General features: G+C 46.6%; 1 long non-coding RNA gene across 1 annotated transcript in view; it reads left to right on the top strand.

Annotated features, from left to right (window-relative positions):
• Positions 1-21,542, top strand: part of LOC141982104 (uncharacterized) — a 232,432-nt gene extending 210,890 nt beyond the window's left edge. Inside the window, exon 7 of the long non-coding RNA XR_012637965.1 lies at positions 18,953-21,542. This is a non-coding gene — a long non-coding RNA (uncharacterized LOC141982104). The remainder of the gene's footprint in view (positions 1-18,952) is intronic.
• Positions 21,543-21,769: the final 227 nt, after the last annotated feature.

Genomic DNA, 21,769 nt, shown 5'->3' with positions numbered 1-21,769 from the left:
CTGTGCTCGGAGAACTCATGGGAGCATTCAGCATACGGAGCTGGCGAGCGGGAGGCGAGGGCTTGTACAGATGTTTGCAGTACGTCAGAAGACAGCAGCTCCCAGAGGCTGCCTCTCTACTGACAAAACTCAGACCCGTAATTCATGGCCACTGGAAGCTGCAGTGTGGACAGGGCTCTCACATCTTTACCTTTGTGCCATCAAACCCTATTCTGAATTAAGGGTCTAACTTGATGTATCCAATTCATCCTGCTCTGGACAGGGCCTTAGAGGGCTTCATGCGGCTTTCCTGTGTTTCCCTTTTCCAAAGGATGTGTTATGGCTAGTTCATAGTCGTAAATGTTAAAGTTGACTTGCTCTGAGCTAAAGAGAGAATGAGAGCAGCAGCTCTCTTAATCCCCAGTTTTCGGTGGGTCTGTACTACAGCAGCACAGCTATGGCGCTGCACCTGTGCCATTGTAACACCTTAGCGCAGACATCGGCAGATGGGGTTTTCCCATTGACGTCGTTAATCCACCTCCCCGAGAGGTGGTAGCTAGAATTCTTCCATCAGTCCAGCTATGTCCACAGTGGGGGTTAGGTTGATCTAACTCATGTGCTCAGGGCATGACTTTTCTCAGAGCCCTGAGCTATATAGCTAGGTCAATCTAATTTTTAGGTATCGACCAGGTGTTACATGTAGACTGTATGGATGAATGTGCACACACACAGAGTCTATAATATATGTAACCCACATACATACATATGTATTAACGGGGGAGGAGTATAGTAAATGGATAGTAATTCTGTATACACAAATAATTTTCGACACAGAAACCCAAATCCCAATACCAGATCGATATAGCCAGGAAATCACAAGACCGTCATATTAATTTGTGTGGGAGCTGGTTGTGGCTCTCTAATGCTGCATAGATTAGAAGAGTTGAGGAGGTGGTGTAATTTATGCCATAAAGGTGCCTCAGGGTTTGTCCACATCGGAAAATACTTCCAATGTAGGTTTTTCTGCTCTGATATAGATTTAGCTATAGCGAAACGTTGTGTCCACGCCACTTTGATTAAAGTGTCCCAGCTTACTTCCTTTGTGAATCCTTGTGTCCACACAGCTCCGTGCTTTATATAAATAACTGCACAGCATTCTGGGCAGATATCCCATGGTGCAGGTGTCCAAGGTACTGGACTTGCTACATTCAGTCCAGAACCGGTGCCAAAAATCTCCTGTAGATAGACATACCAATGATAGTTCGAATCCAATATATTGTGATCTGCCAGGGGTGGGTGCAAACGCCAAATGGCCTGGGAGTCTTAGTTTTCTAGTGCTACACAACAGTTATTTCTAGCTCTGGCAGGTCAGGAGATACCTTAAAATCCTAGTCCTGATTACTGGCTGGCTTCCCTCCCTCCACCCCCTTTTAATATGTTTTCAGAGGCTGCTATCTTGAGAAGCTCCAGAACCAGAAACCAGTGTCACAACTGTCATGTGAAAGTGTAGACCCGGCTCTAAGGACACAAGAGCAGCTGCTAGGATAATATCAGAATGGAAGAGGGGAACAAAAAGTGAGACGGTGAGTACGTCTACACTGTAATAAAAGACGCACGGCCACAGCTGGCTCTGACTCGGGCTGGCAGAGTTATAGAACTACAGAGTAGATGTTCGCGCTTGGACCGGAGCCCAGGCTCTGAGACTCCATGAGGGGACAGTCTCAGAGCATAGCCCAAACCTGAATGTCTATACTGCAGTATTAAGCCCTGAGGCCCGAGCCAGCTGACTCAGGCTCTGAGACTTGATGCCACTGTTATTTTATTGCAGTGTAGACGTAGCCAGTGATTAAGCACTGATATGACTTGCTGTCAGGCTGGTGATGTGATAGTGCTAATTTTTTCTAAGCATTGATCTTGGGCCAATGATTTTATTGCTCATAGACTTTCCTGGGGTGCTTATCAATGTAGTATCTGAGTACTTCACAAACACAAACTCATTAATCTCCCTGATACTCCTGTGAGGCTAGGTAATAATAGTATCCCCATTTTACAGATGGAGATCCAAAGCATGGAAAAGTTAAATGTCTTGCCCAAGGCCATGCAGGACATCTCTGACAGAGCACATAATTGTACCCAGATCCCAGTCCAACTGTAATACCATCTCAACCACAAGAACATCCTTTCTCCGATCAGGTGTTGCAATGCTACATCTGGCATAAACAAGGGAGTTCACTCCTGGGGGAATTCAGCACCAGTGCGCAATGCAGAATTTTGCAGAAATTAACGTGTGCGCAGAATTTCCTTTCCCCCCCACAGAAATGGGCTGCAGTGTTGCTAGCTGCCACTAGGGGCCACTGGACCCGGCAGAGCCCAGCTCACACATAGAAGACACTGCCATGGGAAGGGGGAGGGAGCTAGAGGGTTCCTGGCAGCTGCGGTTCCCAGCATGCTTGAAGGAAGGAGACTGTGGTGCGCAGGAAACTCCATGCAAGCCTGGGACCAAGCATCAGGCTGTTGCTCCCTCTGGATCCCTGGGCTCGGGGGGTGGGAGTGGGGCACCTCAGCTGGGCTCTGGGGGCTAGGGGGATGGGTATGTGGGCTGGGGGGGCACAGATGGGCTCTGGGGGGGAGATGGGGCAGGTGTCTGGGCTCTGGGGGGGGAGGGGATACGGGTATCTGGGCAAGGGGTGCCCCTGCGGCTGGGCTCCGGGGGAGAGGGTGCAGGTATCTGGGCTGGGGGGGGTGCTCTTGGGCTCTGGGGGGAGGCGGTGCTGGTGTCTGGACCGGGGGGGCCTCACGGCTGGGCGTTGGTGGGGGAGGGGTTGTGGGTGGCTGGGCTCTGGGGCCAGGGAGGGGGCAGAGAAACAGGAACTGGGTTGTCATAAGGGTTTGTTTAACTCTCTACTCCTGGGGGAATTTTTGTGTGTCTGTATTGTTAAACACACTTGCTGACAGGTATTTTGAAATAAATTACCAAAATTATTGAAACGGGTGTGATTATGCAGTTTTAGTTTGACAAATAAAATTTGCAGAATTTTAAAATATTATGCACAGAATTTTTTAGTGCCGAATTTTTAAGTTTTGTCTCAGAATGCCCCCAGGAGTAGGGGTTGGAGCACAGGACCGTGGGACTATGGTCCTCTGGATTCTAATCCTTCCTCTGCCAGTAGAACATTGTCCAAGGTTGCACAGCAGAAGCAGCTCTGCTCCTGTGTGATGCCACCTACTCTCACAGCCACGAGAGGAGATGCAATTAGCTATCTATAAAGTTTCTTAAATTCCTTGTGTGCACACATGCCACAGAACCCCAAACACCCAGAGGTTGGCTTGCATCAAAAGTTTTTTTGCCTTGTTTACACCAGGAGATTGTGGAGAGAGCCTCTCAAATGTGAACCAAACATCAACTGATGCAGGATTGTCTTTCTGAGCATGCAAACGGACAGCCTGACACCAAAGGTTCTAGGGATGGGAACTGCTATAGCATTCATGATGATCACCCTGGAGCATAGCGGGGGTCCAGGTGCTTTAACTGTTTCACAGCTGATTTTCTCAGCACAAATATCTACAAAATATGGTGAAGCTGGTGGCAGTTCCTTGGGCTGCGATAGAGGGGGATGGTTGTGATCAAGAGTGCATGGTTCGGATAACTAGGAGTTTCAAGCCTCATCCCATAATTTCAACCCTACCAACTCAGTCCAGGTTGGGGAGGGCAAGAAGAGTCTCAGTTTTCCTCCCTAGTGCTAGAAGCCTCAACTGAACCTGGGTGGCAATTACCCAAACAACTAGCTGCCTCCTTCTGTGTCCTAAAAGGCCCACCTGCCCCCAAAGCAGGTGCCCCACACCTCTGTATCTACAGCCTATCTCAAGACTAAATGTAGCAGCACAGCACACCTGAGAATTTCTAAAGTGTGGCTAACACCTCCTTTCTCACGCCTCGTCTGTCTTGTAAGCTCCTCCCGTCTCACTGTGTTTGTGCAGTGCCTTGCACAGGGGCGCTGGGATCTCAGCTGCAGCTACTGTACTACAAATAGTAATGATAAATTCTCAATGGTAGTGCAGGAAATGTCAATTTTGTTCTCTCACTCTAAGCTGGTGTCAGTGGCGTTCTGCTCTGGCCCTGTACATGTATCTTATTTTCATTCATGTTTCTTTCCCTGTGCACTGTGATCCCTTATGCACTGCTCTCCCTGAGAGTGGCCTGAGGTAGTGCCTGACTCGAGCAGAATAAAAGAAAGATACAAGAAGCCATGTTGCACATTCATGCAATGCTGTGTTTCCTTTCATTTCCTGCTGCAAGTCATGATGCTGAAAGCAGTGAAAGCATGTTTGCATTAAAGAATAGAGCCTTAGCACATCCGCTATGGGGGAGAAAGGTACATTACGTTACATTCAGTGCCCTTCATCCTGAAGGATTTCAAAGCACTTCACAAACTACTTTCATATTTCTAAGAAAGGTATGTTCAAGAGGTTTAGAATGAACGCCCTTCCCAGCCTTAACTGTTGCATCTACTCCTTCAGCTACAGTGCTGTACTAAACAGGAATCCCCTCAACCGCTACTGAAATGCACCCACTTCTACTGTTGGACAAAGCAGCGGTTTGCAGTTTATCACCATGTGGTACATCAGCTTTAGGACAATAAAGAAGTTACACACGTTTATTTTTATCTCGTGTGACTCATTTTGGAGGATTTAGGTCAAAGGAGAGGAAATATAGCACAGGTACAAAAAAAGGTAAACAACCCTCTTAGAATTGGAGGGTCCAAGGACAATTTAGAGATGGTGGCAGATAGCAAACAAATGGTGGGTTGGCAATGTGCAGTGCCAGCAAGTCTAAAACCAGTGCTGTCCTCAGACAAACTTGCAAGTAAAACTATAGAGGAAATAGTGCTGAACACATAACTCTAATCCAACAGCATCTGGAATCGTTGGGCAGTTCTGGTTCCCCAGGTCAGACAGGATATAGAAGAACTAGAGGATCGGAAAAGGACAACAGAACTGATAGAAGGATTGGAGGATGGGACGTGAATACTGCTGGGCCTATCCTGTTGTCCTTACTCAAAACTCCTGCTGCCCTAAGTGGGAGTCTGGGGGAAGAAGTGCAGGATTTGGGTCATAGCGCAGGAAAGCCAAGCCTCGCAGGAACATAACCTTCAATCGCTGGTATAAATGGAGGAAGGGAACTCTTTAGTCTGAGCAAAAGGCAGGAGAAGGAACAGTGTCCTGAAGCTGAGACAAATTTACATGGGACTTTCAGAACCAGATCTTAACCGTGAAGAAAACTGGAGATTGGGACTAACGTCCAGGCAGCTCCTCTAGTCCAGTGAGCCGCAGCAGTAGTGAACAGCCCTTCCACAATGCAGTGTGGAAGAGCCAGGGGGTCCGGGCAGAGGCTCTCTAATTCTGTGTGACTCATTACAAACAAAGATGGATCTTCTCTTGTGTTCATTCCAGATGAACAGTTCCCTCCCTAACTCCACCCCACAGTGTCTGCCGTCAAAATATAATAAAAATAATCCAGTAAAACAATGAATGATGAAAACTCTGGTTGGAGATCATGGTGGTCTTGTAGTTAAAGCACAGGCCTGGGAGTCAAAAGATCTGGGTTCTCTTCCCTTGCTGTGATACAGACTACAGATGTGACCTTGGGCACATCCCAGAGTTTCCCTGAGGCTCAGTTTCCTTGTCTGTACAATGGGGACGATACACCTCTTTCACAGCTGGAAGTCACGATGGATCAGTTAACCCTACCCATAAGACCACACAGGTAGCCGACACAATCCTGTTCTGGGAACCCAATTTGCTCCAGGGATTATAAGCCTCGATAGTACATTATAGAATAGGGGACCAATACAGGAAACAGGCCCTCTGCCGAGAATTCCCTGCCACTGGCCATTCAGAGATTCACTCCAGGAACAGACCATGAAAGTGACCCGCCTAGGACAAACTCCTGAGCTGGGAATGGGAGAGGCAGTCCCTTGGCCCTAATTCAGCAAGGGGCTTAAGCACATGTGTTACTGTAAGCACCTGGGTAATGCCAGTGAAATCAGTGGGACTCTGCCTGTGCTTAAAGTTAGGCATGTGCTTCAGTGCTTTCAGGGTCATGCGAATGCCCTGATCGTGCCCAGCAATAACGAACAGCTGGAGGATGCAGCATAGGCTGTCTACATACAGCATAAGGATGCAAGGGGGAGAAGGAGCTGGGAGGGATGCTGTTTACAAACACATCCCCTCCAATTACTCATTGAGAATGGCAGATGTCACGAAGGGATCCAAAGGTACCTTGACTCATATTGCACTCGGTTTTCAAAGCCCACAAGTAGGTAGAAAAGGTCATTTTGTTGCTGGGTGCTGATGGAATATAAACACGGAGGCCAGGTGGGCCTGTCACATTCCCGCAAGAAAGACAAGCATCTGTGTGATGATGGGAATCCGACATGGAAATAAACGAGAGATGAAAAACAACCTCCCCCCACTCCCAGCTCTCTTAGCAACCCCTTCCAGTTTCCTCTCTCACATCACCCAGCAGCCAAGAGAGAGGGAATAAAAAAAGCAAGATGCCTTTTGAATGGGTGCCAAGGTTGATTTAATTAGCTGTATTGAATTCATTAACTTTTGAACGATGTGTCTGCCACAAAGCACAAATAATAAGTTGTGAGTGGCAGTGGTGTGCTGCACTGATCTGCCAAGAGACTCAGCAAAGCAGAAAGATTGACCTACTTTTATCAGATCTGAAGGGATCGCCGTTTAATGCTCTTCTCGCAATGACACTAAACTGCGATTCACCCTCCCCACCTGGTAGCGTTTGGGAAGCTTTTAATCCCTTCCTAAGAAGCATTTCTCCTTGGATAAAATATGGCTAGATGGGAGACCCACAATCAAACGGGACCTTGCACAGATCCACAGGTGTGCGTACATGTGCTCTGCCTGTAAGAGTCGGATTGTATTGAGAAAGAGCTCGTACTGTATGTATTGACTGGCTGCGCACTGACTCTCTGGCTGTGACTTACTTCCTCTCTCTTTCTCCCTGCTATTCCACTGTTGTTGTTTTAAATTTAACTACTGCCGTATGCTACAGTAATAGACACACGCACTGCAATGCAGATGGTAGGACTGTTTTAGTCACCCTAAAAAAATACTATGGCAACCTATAGATCCAGAAGGGACCTTTGTGATTATCCAGTCTGACCTTCTGTCTAACACAGGCCCTACGACTTCCCCAGAATTATTCTTAGAGCAAATCTTTTTAGAAAAACCTCCAACCTTGATTTAAAATTGTCGGTGATGGAGAATCCACCACGATCCTTGGTAAGTTGTTCCAATGGTTAATTATTCACTGTTAAATTCAGACTGGAAATAAGGCATACATTTTTATTGCACTTCAACCACCAGCCATTTGATCGTGTTATACCTTTCTCTGCAAGATTGAAGAGCCCATTACTAAATATTTGTTTCCCGTGGTAGTACTCCTAGACTGTAACTTTCTCTTTGTTAAGCTAAATAGACTGAGCTTCTTGAGCCTATTACTAATAAGGCATGTTTCCTAATCCTTTAATCATTCTTGTGGCTCTTCTCTGAACCCTTTCCAATTTACCAACATCTTTCTTGACTTGTGGACACCAGAACTGGACATAGTATTCCAGCAGTGATCACACTAGTGCTAAATTCAGAGGTAAAATAACCTCTCTACTCCTACTCAAGATTCCTTGTTTATGCATTCAAGGATCATATTAGCTCTTTTGGTCACTGTGTTGCCCTGGAAGGTTGTGTTCGGCTGATTATCCACCACGACCCCCAAATCTTTTTCAGAGCCTCTGCTTCCCAGGATAGAGAACCCCCCCACCCCCTTGTGTAAGTATAGCCTACATTCTTATTTAGCTATATTAAAATGCATATTGTTTGCTTGCGCTCAGTTTACCAAGCGATTCAGATCGCGCGTATCTGTGACCTGTCGTCTTTGTTATTTACCACTCCCCCGATTTTTTTTTTTTTTTTTTGTCATCTGCAAATTCTCTCAGTGATGCTTTTATGTTTTCTTCCAGGTCATTAGTAAAAATAAATAGGGTAGGGCCAGAACTGATCCCCGCAGGGCCGACTGGAAACACCTGCTAGATGATGATTCTCCATTTACAATTGCATTTTGAGACCTGTCAACTAACCAGCTTTTAATTCTTTTAATGCGTTTGTATATAGTGGTGTGTGTGTATATGTGTGTATGTGTGTATATATATACTATGCACACCTCCTCTTGTTTTGTGTACTGTGTATGCACATATGCATAAGTGTGTCTTAGGTTCGACTGAGAGATTAAATACCTTGGAACTATCCACCTGTATAGCATGATCCAGTGGGTGTGGCTCTGGGGTGGGACCCAAGAGCGATGGGTTCAGTACTAGCTCTGCCACTGACTTGCTCTTGGCAAGTTACTCCCTCTCTCTGTGCCTCTGTTTTCCTTTTTATCGGTCTTGTCTGTTTAGATTGTGCGCTCTTTGGGACAGAGGCTCTCTTGCAATGTCTGAGGTATGGTGCCTAGGAGAGTGGGGCCTGATCTCAGTTGGGTGGTACTGTGATACTAATAACTATCCACAGCGTACCAGAGTAGGTGATTTGGGTTTTGTTGACATCGGTTTAGAAAGGAATCAAAACAGCAGAAACACTACCAAAAATAGTCAGATTGTTGTCTCCACCAGCCTGCCCCTCTGTTTCTCTTGTGCTGTTTTGCTTACAACTGTCCCCTTGTAGCTTTCGTCTGATGACCTAAGAGCACTTGGCAGACAGTAAACCTCACAAAGTCCCTGTGAGAGAAATATGATGCCCAGTATTACAGACAGGCAGACTGACTCCCACAGAGGGTTAAATCACTGGTTCAGTGTTTCACAATGAGCCAGCAGCGGATTAATGAATCGCATGCAGGAGCCCTGTCTCCTAACTCTTTGCTCTAATCACAGGTCCAAACTCCTTCCCCTCGCACTCCATCCTTTATGTCAGAAACCTAAATCATTGAACAGTGATACAGCAAAATATCCTGGAGAAGATCAAACATCTCTGCCAAGCAGTGCAGGAAGAAAAACCCCAGGCGGAGGGGAAAGGGTTGACCTGGACTAGGTACATTTAGATCAAAACTACAGCGCTTTGTCTTACGAGGACTTTCCAATGACAGAGCTAGCTTGATATAAAAAATACACCTTTCCTTGCAGTGACGGCAAAGCCTCAGGCTTGTCTACACTTACAACTTCGGTCCACCTAACTAGGTCGCCTAGAGATGTAGTTAAGCCAACCTAATCCTCGGTATAGACACTGATGGGTTGATGGAAGAATTCTTCCATCCACCTAGTTACTGCCTCTTGAGGAGGTGGATTTACTACAGCAATAGAAAAACCCCTTCTGTCGCCATCACAAGTGTCTATGCTACCGTCGCTTAGCTGCAGCACTTGTACTGTAGACACAGCCTCAGTCCCCTCTTTAAACCTCTGCACCCCGCCTTGCTATTTCGTGAGATGACTGTATCACTTCCTAGGTGTTGTCTGACTGATATCCCCTTGTGGGTTCTCGGCTGTGCGCAGCTTTGCCACTTCCATTCTTCCCTTTAAACAGGAAAGCGTCGCGTCTGCATAGGATGTAGGAGGTGAGGCATACAGAGCTCCACTTCACAACAGAGTAAATAGAAAGCAGATCCAAGGTGAGGTCTGAGCACAGGCCTGGGAGCCTGGATCTCCTGAGCTTTAAGGGAATTTCTACATGCAGCTCGGGGTGTGAATGGCAAGTTGTGTAGATGTGCCGCAGTAGTTGTACTGTAACTCGCTCGCTAAAAAAATAGCAGCGAGGGTGCAGCTGCATGGGCTAGAGAAGCCCACCTGAGCCCCTGGGTACATATTCACTTGTGCTGCCCATGCTGAAACCGTTACTGCAGCTCTTAGTGAGCTAGTTGGATTAAAGCTAGCGCTGGTATGTCTACACTGGCTGCAAATCACACTCCTGGCTGCAGTGTAGATGCACGTTAAATCTGGTTCTGACACTGCTACCCTCAGTGACCTTGGGTAAGTTACTTTACCCCCCTGTGTCTGTTTCCCCCTCTGTACAGTGGGATAATCCTTCCCTGTCTGCTTGACAAGGGTGGTGATGGTGTTTCTAAAGTGAATGTCTAGATAAGTGCTAAGGATTATTTTTAAGACCCCCATTCAGCAAAGCACTTAAGTGCATGTGTAAGTGCTTTGCTAATTTGTGGCCAAAGTCTGGCTGGCCTTCATGTGATCAGTTTAGGTGCTGTATAGAAATATATTGAATAGTAAGTGAAGTTGTGTATTTTTTAATCATGAAAAGGTGCAGTGCTCCCATGAACTTTCTCCTTGCATGAATGATGAACAGCCCAAGCTGGTTGGCAGGGTACTTTGGACAGCCCTGTTATCAGCTTAACTTAGATACCTTATGTGTGGCTGAACTATCCAAGAACCCAGCCACAGAGTTGTGGTTTGTAATGAACCCTTAACACAGCTGCACGTCTAAGAGAACTGTAGGGAGCTGGATACACTGCAGCAAATTTGCATTGGAAAATCGTTAAAAATATATTCGGTGAACTGGAAAAACCCTCTCATATACTTATTCCGTTCTTACCAGATGTACAGTAAAACCCGGTGTCTTCCTATAGAATACGATTGACATGGGGGGTGTGGGAGGGCTGTGTGTATTATCTGCACCTGGGCAGCTGATTGACCATTTTAGAAATCAGATTGGTACTTTGTAAGAATCATAATAATGAATGCACTGACTCAGCCAAGGCTAACTTGCCCACTGGCTGAAAAGGGAAGGTTAACCCCCGGCTCTGTGTATGTGCATTAGGGACGTGTGGTCAGGCTGTTTCAACAACAGTCCTCTGTTTGCTTTGTGTTTTACGGGGCAGAAATGGTTCTCAAACACAGCTTGCTGTAATGCAGCATGGGGAGTGGCGCACTGTTCTGGAAAGGAGGAGGATGGCAGAGCACCTCCCCCTGTGGCGGTGTACGAGACTGAAGTGGTGCGTGATGTGAAAATGCCAGTGGGCTTTAGGTTGGTTGATGGCTCTTTCCTGTTTCCAGATATTCAGTTTGATACCTGATCATCTGAAGCTTCTGCCTCATGGGGCAGATTCCTTCTCCCACTCCCACGAGCAGCAGGGGTGGGGAAGACAGGGGACGTGCCCTTTCTAGCCTTCCTGGCTGTGGTTGGGGCCGGGACGAGCAAGGAGCTGTCCTGTGATAATTCTCTGAGGTTACATCTGCAGCCTTAACTTCTCCAATCTGGTCCATGGCAGAGGGAAAGACCATGGGGCCTGGGAACAGCAGGAGTCAAGGAGACAATGGTAGCACCCAGCTATTTACGTAGAGGGTTCTATGATCATTACATTGCTCACCTGTAACTTTGTTACCAGGGAGAGCAGTGTAAGGGTTTTTGTAAATGGCCCCTGGTTTATAGTCAGATTCACATTAGTGAACTCAGTGTCTCTCTAACGAAGGTGCTGCCTCATGGAAAAGTAGTCTCTGTTCAGCCAAGTTCCCCCAGCACTGCCCAGTCAGTGCCTTTGAGTGGTACGTACAGGAGGGAAACCTGGAGCAGTTCCTTACTTCCCCTGTTATCGTAGCACCCGAGCACCTTACCAGCGATAATACGATAACACTCCTGCGAGGTAGAAAAATGCCATTATTCCCACGTTATAGAGCAGTTAAGGCCAGAAGGGCCCACTAGATCATCTAGTCTGACTTCCTGTATATCACAGACCACCCACGCAGGGAACTGAGGCCCAGATCCTACCTCCCATTGATTGTAATGGGAGTGAGGCACCTGTATACCTTTGAGGCTCTGGACCAGAGTGTCTCAGCTTATCCTGGACGTTTGTGTCAGAGCAGGGAATTGAACTCAGGACTCCGGAATTCCAGGCCACTGCTCCTTCTGTTAGGATCCTTTCTTCTGTGTGACCCTCAACACCACTCATGCAGGATGGAGAAGTGTTGTTAAACCTGTACAGAGAGAGAGAATGAGTGAAGGATGTCACTTAACCAGTGCCAAACTCCAGTCATATTGGAAGCAGTAACATGTTTTCCTCAGAACAGGCCGATTACATAAAGCCCTTTATAAGCAGTACTGCTATCTCCTTCAGGGAGGAGAGTCCTTCCTATGGTTTTGGGGGTTTTCGAGGTTTTGTGGTTCAGCTTTCAAGCTGGTTATTGATAGCAGGGATGTTTTCCTTTTGACTTCATCTGTTGAGGATGCTGCGCAGCCGGCTGTGCCCTGAGAAGGTTCATATCTCTCTATCAGGTATGACTAATTGCATTGGGGCAACAGTAACTGTGATACCGTTTTATTTTTCTCTAGAACAACTTCGTTACAAACTGCCTGGTAGCTGAACCCCGTCAAATGTTTTTGCAGGGCTTTTGCTGATAGTTCAGACCAGATAACTTGTGAATGTGGGCGAATAGGGAAAGCACGGGATATTCCACCCCTTCTGTGACACACACAAAGGCCAGGAACAGACTTGTTTTTATCTGTTGCCTGGGCCAGCTTTTAGCTGTGCGTTGTGGGTGCTGTGCAGGAAACTGACCAGTTCTCACCTATCTGTCGCCTGTAGTGTTTTGGGAAGGCCACTGTGGCGGGTGAGGGCCTGCATCCAGTCAACAGCAGGGCTGCTGCTTGCAGTGGCTCCAAACTAGCCCTTCTTTCCCCTGGTCGGTGCATCTGCTGTGCCCTGTCTCTCTCTGATCCCCAGCTCTTGCCTCTTCCATCTATTCAGGGCACCGAGTGGGAGGGTTTAAATGAGGGGCTGGGACAAACAGGCAGGGAGCACTGAGTGGCTGGGAGCAGGAGGGCAGGGACCCTTAGGGTATGTCTATGCTGCAGTTAAAGCCCCCTGGTTGGTCCGTGCCAGCTGACATGGGCTCGCGGGGCTCAGGCTAAGGGGCTGTTTAATTGCAGTGTAGACACTCGGGCTGAAGCCCAGGGTCTAAGCCCCTATGAGGTGGGAGGGTCCCAGAGCCCAGGCTGCAGCCTGATCCCAGATGTCTACACTGCAATTAAACAGCCCTTTAACCCGAGCCCCTTAGCCTGAGTTAGCTGGCATGGGCCAGGCTGCAGGTATCTAATTGCAATGTAGATACACCCTCAGTTTCTCTCGACGCTGGTGGGGAGTGGAATCCCTCTTTAAATGCTCCCAGGAGTGGGGAGATAGGAAGGTGCAAGAAGCCTAGGGAGGAAGGATGGTCCAGTGTTAGGGTACTAGCCTGGGACTTGGCAGATCTTGGGGCAAGTCCCTAGTCTGCTGACACTGACCTTGGGAAGTCACTTAGGCTACACCTGCACTGCAGCTGGGAATGAGCCTCCCAGCCTGGAGAGACAGACTAGTGCTAGCAGGCTTCAGCTAGTGCACTACAAATAGTGGTTTGCACATTGTGGCTCTGGCAGAGGCTCGGGCCAGCTCAGTCTGAGTCTGAGTGGCTAGGCCGAGCCTCCACTTGGGCTGCAACTTGCACGCTGCTATTTTTAGCCTACCAGCGCAAGCCTGGCTACTCCAGCCTAGGAGGCTTGCTCCCAGTTGCAGTGTAGACAAGTCTTTCGTGTCTGAGTCCTAGCACTTCCCTGATACACAGCGACTGTTACACTCAAAAAGCCTGCATTAAAAGAACGTTCTTGGGGTGGCAAAGTCAATACAGTCAAATGTTAGGAAATGCCAGCATTTAGGTTGCTTGTGCAGAATTTTTTAACATGGGAAAAACACTGTGTTTTTTCTCTAGCTTTGTTCTCAGAAAGAGCCGAACCATTTGGGCTGAAATTTGCCCCCAAAATATTCAGACTGAGGCTGACACCCGGTGTTGAAAACTTCTGCCCAGAGGGTTACAGCTTGGTTAAAGTTATTAGCTACTGAAAAGAAAGTCTTACAATAGGAAGAGTCTGGCATCCTTAGCCAGAGATGGTGCTACAAGCCCCACCTATAATATAATAAATATATTAGATTGGGAGGTGCCCAGATACTATGGAAATGGGGGCCATATAAGTGCCACAGATAGAGATTTTTTTATTTTTATTTTTATTTTTTTTGGAGAAGGGATTGACAGAGGAATAAGATCCTGGGACCCAAGAAGTTTGTACTCTTCCTTTATCTCCCTGCTCAGGATTCACCCTTGCATCTTTGATTCTGCCCTTTCCTGGGCAGCCCCATTGCTGAGACTCTCCTTACATGCATTGATCTCTCTGGTCTCCCTGTTTCTCATCTTGCTCCCACACCGTGTGTCCTAAGCGCTGCCACATAAACCATCTTTCTCTTCTGCTGCACTGCTCCATTCACTTCCCCTTGCTCTCCGTGTCATATGAAAGCTACTTGCCTTCACCTTCCAGACTCCTTGCAATCCTCCCCCTGTGATGTCTGCTGCCCTCCCTCCCCCCTGCGCCAATACACAAATAATGCTTAGCACTTGCACGTTTATAGCTATCAAAGCGCCTAACAGAGTTTTATCCTAATGATGCAGATGGGGAAACTAAGGCCAGGGCTACAGTAGAAAATTAGGTGGGCTTAACGACATTGATCAGGGGTGTGAAAAATCCACAAAAACTATACTGCCTCCCCTCAGGAACTGATAACAAGCACACTAGCCATGCGCCAGTTACGTAACCAGAAGGAAAGGGTTACCCTGTCCTTTGCTCGCTTCATGATGCCAGGTGTGGGAGGGAGTCCTGAGCGAATGCATGATGTCATCCACCAGTGTGCTGCCATAACTGAGGCACAACAGGGACAAAACTCCAGTGTTCAACTTCGAATAATTCCCCTCACGCCTGTCAGTTACACTGTAACGTGCTGAGGGAAGGAGATGAGGGGGTTTGGTTTCAATTATGTTCTGAAAATGTTGAGGGCTGTGCAAAGTCTGCCCTTGCTTTGGCTCCAAGGTGCTGCTTCACGTAAGGCCTTCACAGATTTCCCTTGACCGTCTGCGTTTCACTTTTTCTGCGGACCTGCACTGTGCATTATTTCAGACAGATCCAGTGAATTAACGTAGTGTAGCTACTTGGGTAGTTACAGGCCCAGATTCTGCTCTGCTCCTTTCGACGTAGTCTCAATCTGCTTCCCAGACAGAAAACAGTGTTGCAAAGTATCACCCAGAGTCCTTGCTCGAGGGAGGAGGAGAGATGCCACTGAGGGGAGAAATGCCATTTCCAAATGCACTTCTAGCTGTGGCTTTAAGGCTGGGTCTACTGAGTCTTTTGTACCGATTTAAAAATTTCAGTTAGAGTGTGATTCACTGATATCGTTAAATTGCTAAGACCATTGTTTGGATGCAGTACACAGATGTTGGCCAACACAAGTTATTGGGCTCAGTATGGGATAAGCAGGTGAAATACACTGACCTGTGTTATACAGGAGTTCAGAATCAAAGATCTAATGGTCCCTTCTGGCCTTGCAGTCTATGTATTGATGGCTACGCTGGTATAAAGGTGTGTAACTGGTCCATAATAGGAGGTTGTACCACTTCATATGGATTTCAAATTAATAGAGAATCATAGAAATGTGGGGCTGGAAGGGACTTCAAGTCCAGCCCCTTGCCCTGTGGCGGGACCAAGTAAACCTAGCCCATCCCTGACACGTGTGTGTCCATCTTGTTTTTAAATGCTTCCAATGATGGGGACTCCATGACCTCCCTTGGGAGCCTATTCCAGAGCTTAACTACCCTTAGAGTTAGAAAGTTTTTCCTAATATCTAACCTAAATCTCCCTTGCTGAAGATTAAGCCAATTACATCTTGTCCTACCTTCAGTGGATGTGGAGAACAATTGATCACTGTCCTCTTTATAACAGCCCTGAACATAAAGGCCATACTGGGTCAGACCAATGGTCCATCTAGCCCGGTATCCTGTCTTCCGACAGCGGCCTATGCCAGGTGCCCCAGAGGGAATGAACAGAACAGGTAATCGTCAAGTGATCCACCCGCGTCGTCCATTCCTAGCTTCTGGCAATCAGAGTTAGGGAAGCTTCAGAGGATGGTTTTGCATTCCTGCCCATCCTGGCTAATAGCTATTGATGGACCTGTCCTCCATGAATTTATCCAGTTTGGAAGATGGTTATCACATGTCTCTTCTCTTCTCTTCTCTTCTCTTCTCTTCTCTTCTCCCCCATCATTTTTTTTCAACCTTTCCTCATAAATCAGGTTTTCTAAACCTTTTATCACTTTTGTTTCTCTCCTCTGGACTCTTTCCAATTTGTCCAAATCCTTCCTAAATTGTGGTGCCCAGAACTGGATACAGTATTCCAGCTGAGGCCTCACCAGTGCCAAGTAGAGCAGGACAGTTACCTCCTGTGTCTTACATAAAACACTTCTGCTAATGCCGTTAAAGAGGTGCCAAATCTTTGTGTAGACAAGTCCTAAGAATCCTGGGAAAAGTCCTGTGCTGACTCAGGAGATGACTGTGCTACAGAGACTGTACTGGCTTAGCTATGCCAGCGTAGCTCCAGAGCGTAGCTGTAGCCAACACTGACAAAAGAAGTTGTAGAAACACCACCTCCTTGGTCAACAGACACATTCTTCGGTTGACTTAGCTGTGTCTATGCGGAGGGTTTTGTTGGGTTGCTGTGGAGAGTAGTTCTTTCACACTCCCGATAGACATAGCTACGCTGAAATAACTTTCAAGTGTAGGTCAAGTCTAGGAAAACAAGCCAAGTTTGAAAATGTGTTAGCTAACCTTTTCAAACATGGCCTCTCTTCCTGCTGTAGACAACGTTTAACCCCTTTAAAAACTTATTAGCTGGTCATGATCCACTCCTGGGGGGCTGGGGAGAATGGGAGACTTTCGGGGTTTGGCCTAAGAGGAGAAATACGGGTTACGTTCAGTGTTACAAGGGTTAATTGTATCCCTCAGTATGCTTTCCTGGTTTGTGACCTTGGCCATCACAAACTGAAAAGAGGGAGGCGGTGTGAGTCAGCAGACCTGGATTCTGTTCCGACCTCTACCGCTAACCTGCGGTGCGACCTTGGACAGATCGATAATTCTCGTTTTACATTCCCCTCCGATTCATGTGGCGATTGGGTCACTGTTTGTACAGATTCTTTTAAAAAGTAACTACCTTGCAATGACTAAAAAAAAAATCTTGCTAATTTCCATCCTTTTAGGAGTGACTGTTGGTCATTTCCTGTCTCAGCCACATAATCACATTATTTTGACCGGATTGGAAGTGTGCTCAAGCATTTTTTCAGTACGAGGAATGGGGAGAGGACCATGAAGAGACCACACCTGCAAGTTAGTAGGGGTACTGCACTGCTTTCAGCGTGTTCACCCTGTTTTCTGTTTTGCAGTCTATATAGTTGGGGGGTAAAACATTTTTAAAATGTTACCCTTGTTCTGTTTTCGTAGAATTCACTGCCATGGGGGTGTGACTTGGGTGGGAAATACCACCCGCACTGCAAACACAACAGTGGGAGGAGAGGGTGATTGTCCCCTGACGCTGTTAATGTACATAGTATAGATGGGCTGTTACAGCATTTCCTGACCTGTCTGAAAGCTTCAAAATTTTAATATGTTCTCACTGTCCATCCAAAAAATCTCCACGGCTTTCCAGTGGTCTTAAAGTGCTCTTTCCTAACGGCTGCAGGCAGTTGGTTGGTGGTTTATGGTAGTGCCCGCAGTGTGATAGGTGCCTTCCAGAAGGGAATGCAGCCTCTGTTCTGAGGAGCTCACGGTCTGAGGACAGCCAGTTGAGTAGACAGAGGGTAGGGGAACGGGAACAAGAAACAGAGCTTTGATGTCATCAGATTCACTGTCAGTAGCACCAAAGAGCTGTCTCCACAAATGGCCCTGGAGTGTGGATTTCAGATGCAGGTTTTTTTCTCTCCCCTGTAAGCCACTTCACATTGTGTGCGCTGTGTGATTTTCATACTCTCCTCTGAAGCCTCTGGCTTCAACCACTGTTGGAGCTGAAATGCCGGTCTGGATGACCTGTCCAGCTGTGACATTGGTCTGTGCCTGTGTCCTTCTCTTGTGTCGGTAGACTGGACATTTCCCACCTCTCTGAAGAAGAGAAGTCTAGCGGCAGCAGCAGCTTGCTAATAGCCTGGTCTTGCTCCCAGTTAAGTCAGTGGCCAAATTCCCCTAGACTTCAAAGGGAGAAGGATCAGGCCCTGAAAGATAATGTGATTAACTGAGTTCTGGATTAAGGAGGAAGTGTGGTCTGCTGATTAGTATCATCCCTCAGCCTCTGCCTCAGTTACTCATCTGTAAGCCAGGTATTCTTCTCACTGGTGTACTGCATTGTGGTTAATGGTCATTAAGTTTGCTGAGTTCCTTAGATAAAAGGCTAATACAAGTGCAAAGCATTATATAACAAAAGCATTCGTACTATGCTCACCACTGGAGAAGAAGTTTATTTCCATGAAGCCAGATACACCGTATTGAACTGATTACTGTGCTTGTGCTGTTAGATTCTGAAATCTAAAGGGTTAGAGTTTAAAGGGGACGCTGTCAACTTGAATTTTTTAGATCCAAGAGCTTTGGGAAATGAATCAATTTTTAAATTTCCCTAATTTCAAGAAATTTGTTTCTGATAAAGCGGCCTTTTAAATAGTATGGCCTGTATTTTTAAAAACAAAACAAACCCCCAAACCTTTAAAAATTGTTTAAGGGTTGTTCTGCTTCTCTGTTAATGTTTTATAAGGTCCCGTCCCCCCCCTTTCTCCCTCCCTCCCTCCAGCGAATGGGAAACTGACATGCAGGGGGAAACAGTGAAACGGACTATACACAAACTGCTGTCAAATGAACAAATCGAAAAAGTAGGGAAAAAATTGGCTTTTACTAAGTTTTCTATTACAAAAATCAAAGCTGTTGCTTGTAATTGTAGCAGGCCCAAAAGCTTCTTTTCAAGTTGGCGCAGTGTCCCTTTCTAATATTCTACCCCCTGCCTGCTAATTTTGTGCCTTGTTTATTAATGGTGAATCTTGACAGCAAATTTACTCACCTGATCATTTTCCATTCAGTTTCAGGGTTCCAGCTGCTGGGAATTCTTGGAGGACTTGCATCAGATGCTGACGCCCAAGGAACAGTGAGCAAGGCATTGGGAATAATGGAGGCTTTTAATGTACTGCAATATATTGCTTCAATGAGGAGAGGATTTTTGCCACATTATACAGCAGTGAAACCCGTTCCACCACTGACAGCCAAAAAAAGTCTCACCTTTTTTCCGAGACAGCCAGTACCTCCAGCTCGAATTTTTGTATGCAAATTAAGGTAACAGCAGCAGAAACAGTCATATGGAGAACCAAAGACCATTTGGGACATTCCTTTCTAGCACTAACTGGAGCATGGTTCAGATAACTATTTTTGTCTTCTGTCCTACACTCGGGACTTGTATTCTGGCTCTTTGAGCAATTCTCAGAACCTTTTTACCTATGATTTATGGTACTTATTATTCCTCATGCAACTCCATGGCAAAGGAAACCCATGATGAAGAATCTAAAATGTTGGAAATTCCAATTAGTGGATCTTCTGTGGCAACCTGGGGAGCTCCTTGCCAGATGATGATGTGAAGGCCAAGACTATAACAAGGTTCAAAAAAGAACTAGATAAATTCATGGAGGACAGGTCCATCAATGGCTATTAGCCAGGATGGGCAGGGATGGTGTTCCTAGCCTCTTTTTCCAAAAGCTGGGAACGGGAGATGGGATGGATCACTTGATGATTACCTGTTCTGTTCATTCACCTCTGGGGCACCTGGCATTGGCCACTGTCGGGAAGCCAGGGTACTGGGCTAGATGAACCTTCAGTCTGACCCAGTGTATCCGTTCTTCTGTTCTAAAACATCTCCCCAGGATTGCTGTGGTGCTAGGCCTGAGCCTCAGAGTGCAAATAGTCATCTCTCTCTAGTGAAGATTTAAGCCAAGAAGAACTGGAAGGAGAAGAGGCAGGAGAAAAAGAAGCCATCTAAGGAAAGCTATGACCAGGGGCCAGGTGGCAGCAGGATGCTGAGGCACCCTTTCCATATGAAGTTCCATTGAATTCAGTGGGAGTTTGATTTGGCTGTCATGGCGTAGCGCAAGCGGTGTCACTCCCACCTTTCCTTTTGGACCCCTAGAGCTCGTCTCCTCAGAGTGCCAGTTGAACTAAAAGTGTGGCCTTAATCCTATGTAGTTAAACCAGTGCAAACTCTCTTTTGTGTTGGAGTGGTTTAGTTTAAGGTGGTGAGGAGCAAGTATAACCTGAGCTACAAGGCGACACTCTTCCATTGAAATATGAGAGAGTGCCCATGTAAGGGTTTTCCTGGGTTTAACTAAGCCAGTGCAAGTTTGTGGGGAGACAAGGCCTAATACATACAGCGTCTTCCTTCCATTCCTTTTGTGAAACTCGTGCAGCAAACCAGTGGATCCAAGGCTGTCTGTAGTGTCTTTTCCCCGCCAACATTTCACCCACTGCAGGTCTGGATGGGAGTGCCAACCTGGACCAGCCACTGGCTTATCAACCACCAGGTCATCTAATGCTGCTCCGAGCAAGACTAGACCACGTGGTGTCTAAAATGCTGGTAGCCACTAGAGCCCTGCCTACAAACCAGCACCCATCATTGCTGCCAGTGGTGGCACTGTGCTCATGGTAGCAACAGTGGGAAATTTTAGGGCAAAAAGACTGGCTTGGGCAAGGCCAAAGGATAACACAGGACATGGCAGGATAATATCAGGACTGCAAGACTTAGAGAATGTTCTAATGAGTATCGAAAGATATACTGTACTCTGGGCATGGCCCATTCACACTGTGGTTGCTCTGGCAAAGTTTGATAGTTGTTTTTTAGTGTAGAATTATCAGTCAGAGTGGGGTAGGTAGGGCAGCAAGCCTGTTAGGGCTTTTATCTTCCCAGAACCTGGGAACAAAGACCACGGGAGAGGAAACTGGGTTGGCCAATTGTGGGGGGTTGTGCATTTATCGGTCTGGGAGTTCAAAGGAAAAGGATGCAACAGTCAAATACACAAATGTATCTGGGGGTCAACTGATAAGTTGCATTTCAAAGCAAAAGACAATCTTAAAGAAACAGTGCCGAGTAGCTGAGGCCTAGAATGTCAGTTTTTGTTTAAAAAAAAAAAAAGAGAGAGAGGATTTCACAAAAACTAATATGAACAGAAATGGTTTCCCTGTGGTTTGACACATTCCAGACATGCCATGACTGTTCCTGTCAAGGATGAGCAGTCTCTGGTTTTTTGTGGTGTATTTGTTAGTTTCAAGCTAGTTCTCTTTATCCACAGTCTTTCAGTGGAGCTAACTGGTCCCTGCTTTTCTACTCCAAATGACACTCGTGCTGGTACCAAATGACGTGACAGGAATATTGTGCTGGATCATGGAAAACAGAAAATGAAAGCCAGTTTCACTGTCCCAGCTGAACGAAATAGCAGAAACCAAACAGCTTTAAATGGGGAAAAGTGAGAGCTACAAAATTATTCCTGTGTCAGTAATGGAAGAGGTGTTACGATTATATGCCTAGTGGGTGGAATTCTACCTTAATGCACAGCGCTTGATTCCTCATTGTCTTGGACTCTGTACTGTCCCGGACGCTCATTTTGCATGGGGGTGAATGACTGTTCTGGGTGAAGAATGTGACCCACATTGAGATTTTAACTCTTGGTGGTGCTGTAACTCTTGGTTTCTCAGAGCCTTCAAAGACATGGTGTCTTAGGCTTTGTTTACGCTCAAAAAGTGGTGCTGGTTTTACTATCCTGGTATGAATTATTAATCCCTGTAGTGTGGTTGCGGTTATAATGGCATCTGGCACCTTTATACAGCTATAACACTATCCATGCTAGGAGCTGTACTAT

This window comes from Natator depressus, chromosome 2 (genome assembly GCF_965152275.1).
Source record: "Natator depressus isolate rNatDep1 chromosome 2, rNatDep2.hap1, whole genome shotgun sequence".
In the NCBI taxonomy this organism is placed as follows: domain Eukaryota; kingdom Metazoa; phylum Chordata; order Testudines; family Cheloniidae; genus Natator; species Natator depressus.
This window is presented reverse-complemented; position numbering and strand designations above follow the sequence as displayed.